General features: G+C 42.0%; 1 long non-coding RNA gene across 1 annotated transcript; it reads left to right on the forward strand.

Moving 5' to 3' along the window:
- Positions 1-8,284: 8,284 nt before the first annotated feature.
- Positions 8,285-8,745, forward strand: LOC121993987. The gene is made up of 2 exons (XR_006115521.1): positions 8,285-8,330; positions 8,415-8,745. It is a non-coding gene; the product is annotated as an uncharacterized LOC121993987 (long non-coding RNA).
- The last annotated feature ends 444 nt before the right edge of the window (positions 8,746-9,189 follow it).

The raw sequence follows: 9,189 nt of genomic DNA on the forward strand, positions 1-9,189 counted from the left end.
AGCAGTTTCTCCGTTTTGTTCAGCTCGGACCGAAACGTGGCGTATGAGGGCCCCTGAGCCGGCGCCCCTCCGGAAATTTGAAGCTTCTTCAACTCTTCTTCCAGCGCAGCCAGGCGGTTGCTGACCGCGATGTTCTCCACCCAGTTCTGCGCTCAAACAAAATAATATCAAGAACCAAGTAAAATAGTCATGTAGTAGGTTGAGGAGCATACCCCGGTAGCTTGCTGCAAGTGGCTGTCGCCGAGCTGACTAGGAGTCATCAAGGCAACTCGGGCCCTCGCATCCTCCCATATTTTGGCGAGCGGTCCATGAATAGTGATCTGATGCTCCGGGGCAACTGGCCGATCAGCCGCCAGAAGAAATTCTTCTGTAGGGAGATGGAGGATGACCTTAACCACTCGACGACCGCTCGGATTCGACTGAGCTGAGGCTGAGCGGCCAGACGACTCGCCGAGTGGAGCGGAGATTATACCGGAGCGCCTAAGCCGAAGATGAGCTCGTGGTTGGGAACTGACGGGTTGCGCTCCAAGTGAAGCCATAGGCAGATCCAGCTGGGAGGGAGTTCGGTCCGAAGATATGACCTCGATTGAAGCGGGGGCCGAGGTGATTGCGGCAAAGGCGGCGCCGGCCTGCTCTGTCACCAGTTCCACAAATGTAGCTGAGTGGGTGTGGAGGTCCGTCCGGCGCCGTTTGTGTATTACCAGTGGGGAGTCCTCGGCCGAGTGCCCGCGTCTTCCGACGCTGGATGTCCGGCAGACGAGATAGCATCACTGACCATTTCAGTTACAGGGATCCGAACGACCAACTCTCCAACTGCGGGTGGAGCTTCTTCGCTTTCACCCTCATGTGAGCCGACCGGTTCGATTCCCAGATCGGCCATCTCCTTAGCTGTCGCCGGCTCTACCTCAACAGTTTTCAACCTCATCCGATCAGTAGCCTTGGCACGCCACATGATGTCGGCTAAATAAAAGAAGAATAAATCAGTTAGATCAAAAGGAAGGGGGACGAGGAAAACGCTTACTCATGTTGCTCGGAAGCTTCGTTCGGATCGGGCTCAATCCGAATATGTACAACACCCCCTCGTAGAGCAGCTTGTGGATGTTGAATCTCTGCCCGGACAGCAGATTGGTTGCATGGAGCTAATCTGGCTGGCTCTTGTATTTACCAAGGTCCGGCGGGCTCGGCACAGTGGTTTTCCATTTAGTGCGGAAAGATGGCCGCTCGGGAAAATGAAGGTAGAAGTAGTTTTCCTTCCAATGTTTGTTCGAGGTCGGCATCTTGTTGAAGAAAACAAGACTAATCCACGACTGGAAGAGAAAAGTGCCCCACTCGGACTGTTTGGGATAGTAGAAATAGTGGAAAGTCTTGGGGACTAAGGGGATGTCGTGCAGCCTAAAGAGGACAACTACCCCACACAGCAACCTAAAGGAGTTAGGGACGAGTTGGCCGAGCAGGAGGCGGAAGTAGTTGTACACCTCAAGGATGAAAGGATGAATAGGAAAATGTAGACCGTCCACAAACTGGTCTCAAAAAAAGCAAACAGTGCCGATCGGAGGGTCGTGTGGCCGATCGGAGGGGGTGACTGGTATTAGTTCATGGTCAGAAGGGAGTTCGAAGGTTCGGGTGAGGCTCAATGCATCCCTCTCGTCGAACCGGCTCTCTGTGGTGGTATACCAGAGGCCGGGGGCGAGTTCGGACTGGCGAGAGGAACTGGCCATTGGTGATAAGGGCTGAAGCAAGAGATGACAAAGGTTAAGGAGAAGAATGGCCGGAACAGTGTCGAAGGGGGGCACGAATACGGCGAGAGTGTAAAGAAAAACGCAAAAGAACTGAAAGGAGGGGGGTGAGGGAGCCTTACCGAAGATATGACCGAAGGAGGAGGCGAGGGATCACCGAAGTGCAGAGAAACGAGTTCGCCGGAACACTGAATGAGATTAAGCGGAAGCCCTCGGATGCGCACACGCGATAACGCGAAGCGGCTGGGGAAGAGGAGATGCCCTTATAAACGTTGGGCTCGATCGACCGGAGCCGTCTGATCCAGGTCACGAGATCCGAGGAGCAAATTCGACCGTCGAATTCGAAAAGCCAAAGGTCACATCAGCCCTGACAGCTCAAGCGAGCGGTGACGGCTATGCGACCACGTGGCGCCCGCTCACAGGTCGCATTTAATTAGCACGATTATGTGGGTATGGTTGCGTGCTCAGCCTTAATGGCATTGATTTGCACAAATCCCGAGGAGTTTCTAGGGATACCAACATTGACCACTGCCGGAGCGGCGTGACAACCACCGGCAAACAAAATTTGCCAAGTGCTAACCGGTGACGTGCCGATCGACATCACCCATTTGCATAGTCCCCGATCGGATAGACACTACCATCTGTAGCCGAGTGGTAGACACACCACCAAGCCAACGGTCCAGTCAGTCGGACTTGCCGCCTCCTTCCATTAGACTTGAAGGGAAGGCACGTGATCCGGTGGTAAGGATCGAGGGCCCACAGAGGAAGGGGTCAATGACATGGGAGAGTTAAAGGTCCGGCCGAGCAGGGAGGAAGTCTCCTGGCCGATCGGCCTGGGTAGACCCCGGGCCGGCACGAAGATAGCTCGACCTCGGGTTGAGCTTCCGACTCTCACAAGCTCCTTTATAGAGGAACCGCTAAGCCAAGTAGCTAAGCTGCTCGGCCAAACTGTAGAACAACTAGTCGGTGCCCCATCCGAGTATGTGACCGAGCGACCGTCTCGCTCGGTCCGAGGTGCATGTATACCCGGGCGCCTTGAACGCCGAGCGATCAGCCCCATCGACCCAATTAGAGACAAAGGGCTTAGAAGAGGACAAAAGGGGCAGCTAGTGATATCATTCTCGAGACGTCCGCCGCCGACAAACAGCATGGTCGGCGGCTGGGTCGTACCAAGGATCGTACGGAGGAAGTTTCCGCTGCCATGACAGAGAAATGCTCGGACAATTGCGGTATGGCGTCAGACATGCTTTTCTGACATAGTCATTCCAAGGTATGCTTTGAAAAACGTGCACGCCTTGGGAAGAGTACACGCGCCTCTCCGGGGTCCTATATAAAGACCCCCGGACTTCGACGGAGGTATGATTTTTCTCCTTATCTACTATAGCCACAGTCTCTATTCTGCTTCTGTTTCTTCTCGCCATCGCCTGACTTGAGCATCGGAGGGTCGTCGCCGGGAACCCCTTCTCGGCCTGACTTTGTTGCAGGTTCATCGGAGGCTTACGTCGCTGTGAAGATCACCTGGGAGCGGCAGAGAGCTCCACGTCCCCAGTTTCCATCGACTCAGTGCGCGGACAATATCATTTAATAATATAACCCAACCCCTAAAGCCTAAATGAAAAATCTAATTGGCATAATCGGGAGATAAAAAAATAAACAAAAAATAGGATATGCCATTTTATGATTTTATCTTTAGGATTTAGAGATTGAATTATAGTATTTAGCACACAAAAAATTCTAAGCAAAAAATTTTTTAGGTGTGCACAAGAACTGATGGAGCCAGGATTTGTAGCCCGCCCGACCTACAAATCTCGTCCAAATTGCTCCCTGGGCTAAAGACCCTATTTCTTTATTTATGAATAAAAAATTAATAGCATCAATAGGTAAACTATATACCATTTTAACTGGTCCACCCAGGCTACAACTCGAGGAAACTTACACTTGGCTCCGCCATTGTGAATGAGGTGTACGATGTAAGGTATGTATATATACACACGCTAGGTGCTAGCGCTGGGCATGCCTATGCATACCTAACGTATCTTTAGATTTGTTATTAATTTATTAATTTTTTATTTTTTAATCTCCAGGTTATATCAATCAGATTTTACCTTTTGGAATTAGAGAGTTGGGTTATAGCATTATGCACAACAAATTTTTCAAAATGAAAACAAAATAGATGCTCATGGGATGTGCGACGTAAAAGATGTGTGTGTGTAAAAGTTGGCCTGCACACCTGTTCAGTGCATACTTCTGGGCAACTCTCACATGTCTGAGCGCCCGGACATGTGAGGGTCACCTAGGAATGTGCACTGGGTGTGTAGGCTAACAAAGCTCTATATATATATATCTGTGTGTGTGTGTGTACGCGCGCGCTTAATTTTTTAAGCTCCTAGTTATGCAAATCATATTTTATATCTTGCACAATGTTTAGGAGGAGATGAGGGAAGGGGAACTTGAAACACTGTTTGGAAGGAAGTGAGCTACGAAAAGGAAAGATAAGGAAAAGTCAGTTTTAACCTTCTTTACCTATGAAATGAAAGAATTTCTTACACTTTGATTTGAGATGTAAGGAAGGGTAAAGGGAACTAAAAAAATTTATGTTCTAATTTTATCTCTATTTTATTATATTAATTTCAAAAATCATTATTTTAGGTATTCTTTGCGTCATGACTAAAAACACTTGCATAGCCTGACTCACACTGCCTAGCGCTCGCATTTCGTCAGGCCGACGCTGACTTCAACGTCGACTTTGACACCGACACTGATTTTGACACTGACTTCGATGTCGACACCAACTTCGATATTGACGTCAACACCAACTTCGATGCCAACGCTGACTTCGACGTCGACGCTGTTGCTTGAACACATAAGTCTTAACCAATAAATATATGCAAGATGCACTAGATTGTTGATCGTGTAAGTCTTTAACAAAAGTTAGGGTAATTTTATAATTTTATATATTTAACCTTTAATACGGTAACACATGTTACGTTAATGAACCTTCCCTCCCTCCCAAACAAGGAGAATATAAATACTTCAATTTCCCTCCCTTCCCCTTCCGTTAATGAACCTTCGCTTGGCTTCCTATACGGTACAAGCCGTGTGCATTCCTAGAGCCACCCTAAGTCTTTCCTGTATCACCACTTCACCGTCGAGGATGGCAACATGCAGTCGAAGATGGTCTTTGCCTACACCTATTTCTATCAAGATGTAAACCCTTTGTTTTTATTCGCTCTCTTTCATTCACCATTGTTTTTTTTAATCCTAGCATTGAACTCTTAAAGTCGATTAATTCTGAAGGTGATCTATTTTACCCCACAAAAATTTTTCATCGGTCATAAGGTAAATCGGGAAGTACTCATGGAGGCCTATCCAAACGGCCAGCATTCTTAAGTTTGTTGTCCTACTAGATGAACATCCTTGTAGGTTGTCGTAGTTAGGATTCGAACCTTAAATGTCTAAAATTTGGACCCGTGACTCTAATGGCAAGCGGACATGACCTAAAGGCAGTTGTACACTTTAAGTCCCTACGTACTCCAAAAGTAAAGACTTGGGAGTAACCTCATTGGGTACATCCTTGATGTGTCTAAGGTCCTCATCGAGTCCAAATGTAAAGAATTGAGAACAACCTTGCTGGATATATCCCCAGCTTGTCTAAGTTCCTACAGACTCCAAATGTAAAGAATTGGGAAGAACCCCGTTGGATATATCCCTGACATGTCTAAGTCCTCATGGACTCCAAAGGTAAAGAATTAGAAACAACCCTGTTGGGTACATCCCCAACGTGTGTAAGTCCTCGTGGACTCCAAAGGGAAGGAATTGAGAAAAACCCTGTTGAGTACCTTCCCGACTACTCTAGCGACAAGGATACTCCCCAGATAAACCCCTGCTAGTCCTCATACTACATAAATTACTACTGACACAAGAGTATCGCAGACCAGCGAGAACATCTCACGGGAATATCTCTTCCAGGTCCCACCCCTCTGACTGCCCTCTGTCACTTTTGCCAATGGTGTCATGCTCGTTAGCACATTCCCTCCTATGCAGCATTGTCGTGTTGTCTTCTTTGACTCCGCTAGAAGGGGCAACAGTCAGCCAAACCGATAAAGTCAACCAAATCATAGAAGAGTTTAGAAAGTTATTTCTTCAAATATCCCTCTCTCAAATATCTCTTATTGTGGAGAATATTTGAGGCGTAATTTGTGTCAGATGATTTCCTTCATATAGGGCCCACCAAAATGGTGGGCTACCAATTTTCTTATTTTTTTTTTTCATTTTATTTAAATTTAATTAAATCGATTTTTTTTTAAAAAAAAAACACGAACATTTCAAAAATGGAACGTTACAAAAACAAACGTTGGAAATCAATTAAAAAATTGGAAAAAAATAATATTTAGTTATTCAATTTTGAATTTGTGAAATATTTGAACTCGTATGTTGTAGTTTTTTTAAAATGTGTACGCCCATGTTGTATTGTTTCCGTTTAAATAAAATATTAATGTTAAAATAATTATATTGAATAATTGTCTAAATAAAATGGGAACCACAATCAAATATTTGGTTGATGAAATATTTTATTATGAAATTTGAAATATTTGAATAATAGGATATTTGAAAAGTGACGTGAAAATGGGGGCCATAAATATTTGGAAGAAATATTTCCCACCATTACATTCGAACAAAGGGATCACCTTCATCATCTTCTTCTTCCTTGGGATATAACCCTAACATGGGCGAGCTCAAAGCTTTTCCCTTGGAAAAAACCTTTCTTTTATAGTTTAAGCTCTCTCCTTGAAGGAAACTTTTCTTCTCACCCAACCCATCGCTGACTTAGGCATCGGAGGAAAAAGTCAGCAACATCGGCCCTCGCTCACCGATGTTAGTTTTGCCATTTAGGCCCACAGCATGGAAGGGTATTCATTCTCAGACGGAGATAGCAGAGTGCCGAAGATTGGGCAAGAGGGCAGCGTGGCCAATGGAGAAGGAAGACTCTATTTGTACGAATCCTTATTGAACTGTTGCAGTAAAAGAGGATGTCAAAGGTAGAGAGGGGTGGAGATTTTGACTGCATTAGTTTTTAATGTATGTATCGTGATGGTTTTTAATGTATCGTTGTTTGTGAATGATTCTTTGTGAATGATATATATATCATTGTTTGTGAATAATAATTTAATATATCATGGATGATTTGTGAATATTGAGTGCTGAATGTGTAATATTATATCGTAATGTTAGATTGATATTTGGATGTAAATAGAATTTAAATCGTGAAATGAAGGGGCATTGTAAATTTTTTGACTTCCGTCGCGATGAAAATTTAAATCCGTCGCTAAATGATGTCGTACTAAAAAAAGTGTCCTAAATTTTTGGTAGCTAATGACGGATTTTCTTGGACTAACTAGTTGAAGCAATCGTTGCTTCCTTCCTTCATTTATCGCGTGTTGGGTGCGACTAAAGAGGTTGCGACTGCACGAGGCTGACTCGATAACAAACTTATTAATTAAAAAGAAAATTTTTTTTCCTACTTTAGATTTAGGTTTGACAAAAAATAATTGACCAAAAAAAAAGTGTTGAGAAAATTTGATCTCGGATGATATTGATGATGTGATTGGTATAGTTCTCCACGCTTCAGCAATGATGAAATTTAAAAAATTTGAATTGTTGAAATTTGAAAATTCTGTGAAGGACGATCTTGTACGGCATTCAAATTATTCCCCTCAAAAAAAGTCATTTGGGATTAAAGACGGGATAGAGATATTAAGATATAAATTAATTTTTATTTCAGTATACATAAATATTATGTAAGTATTTGGTATAAATTTAATTTAAAATGTGAATCTAAAAATATGACTAGCATATAAGATATCATTTTAATCAAATATTTGATGTAAAAAATTATAAATTAAATATAAAATAGCTTTTGCAATTTAAACTATATGATCATGCGACATAAGTATGTAAAAAATTATAAATTAAATATAAAATAGATTCAGTGAGAGAACCCTATACCATTGCATGTCAACAAGAGTGAAGGTGCTTCGTTGAGGAGAGAACCCTAGCGGAGAGGATCGATGAGTGATGAACCCTAGCACGAGTGACTTTGTCAATGACCCCTAGCTAGCATTTGTATCTACGGAGAGGTGACTTCAAATTATTTTCTCTTCACAGAATATACAATTGTAATAAAAATTTTAATTTTTAATTTGAAGATTATTTTAATTTTAATTTCAATAAAAAAGAGTAGTTTTATTTTTCACGAGGTGTTAAATTGCCGACTTGTTGACGGAGTAGTCGGAAAGAAATAGGCAAGATCAAGTATTTAATAACCTCAAGTGTGAACTTCTCCAACTTTGAATTTGACAAATTGAGTTTAGATAATATTGATGATGTGGCTAACGTTCACCAATGAGATTTTTTTTATTTTTTCAAAATTTTGTGGCGATGAAGTTTGAAAATTCATAAAGAAAGGAAAACACGAGGTCTCTCTCCACGTGTACAAATCAAAGAAAGGCACCCCTGAAGGTCTATAAATATCACCGAAATTTGCAACACATACATCGACTACAATATTAGTTGAAACAATGGAAGAGTGCACAGGTATATTTTGTTTTATCATTTTTATTTACTTCAATATTTTTACGATAATAGTGATTTTGATGAGGAAATGAATGATATGCGTAGGGAAAAGTTCATGGCCGGAATTGGTAGGAGTAAATGGAAACAAGGCGGTGACTATTATTGAAAAGGAGAATCCGAACGTAGAAGCTATAGTTGTGGTAATTGCAGAGACAATGTGACCACAGACTTCCGCTGTGATAGGGTTTGGGTGTGGGTCGACAACTATGGCATTGTTGGACTAGTTCCTCACATCGGCTAGATGCATGTTATATTTATATAAATAAAAGTTAATAAAGTGGCTGATATAGTTTGTCACGATATAAATAAAACTATGGATTTATGTATCATTTATATGAATTAATTATATGGCATGGTCTTTATGGATTGATATGTTGATATGTTTAGTACAGAACTCACTTCACTTCCTTTGTTGACAAGTGTTTTGCTCTCCCTTTGTCATTCTTCCCTCCTTTTAATTAGTCATTTTGTCGACTTATCAATGTTTCAATTCTCCTAAATTTAATTTTTGATCTTAATCAGAAGGTATTCCTCATATCATATGAGATGTGGAGTCAGAAACGTAAACTTAAACTTCTCTTAATGGATTTAAACTTATAATCTTTCATCGAAAGCTCTCCGAGTTTATTTTAATTACTACTATATAAACGAAGCAACTGTTGGATAAATTCAATTTTGATGATCAATACGTTATATGTAATATTCTCTTTTTCACATCAAATGGTAACAATAATTTAACAAAATAAAAATAATCTATGACAAACTATTTTACTTCTTTTTTTTAAAAAAGAAAATGGTATATACATTAATTGCCCATAAA

This window comes from Zingiber officinale, chromosome 6A, assembly GCF_018446385.1.
Source record: "Zingiber officinale cultivar Zhangliang chromosome 6A, Zo_v1.1, whole genome shotgun sequence".
NCBI classification, from domain to species: domain Eukaryota; kingdom Viridiplantae; phylum Streptophyta; class Magnoliopsida; order Zingiberales; family Zingiberaceae; genus Zingiber; species Zingiber officinale.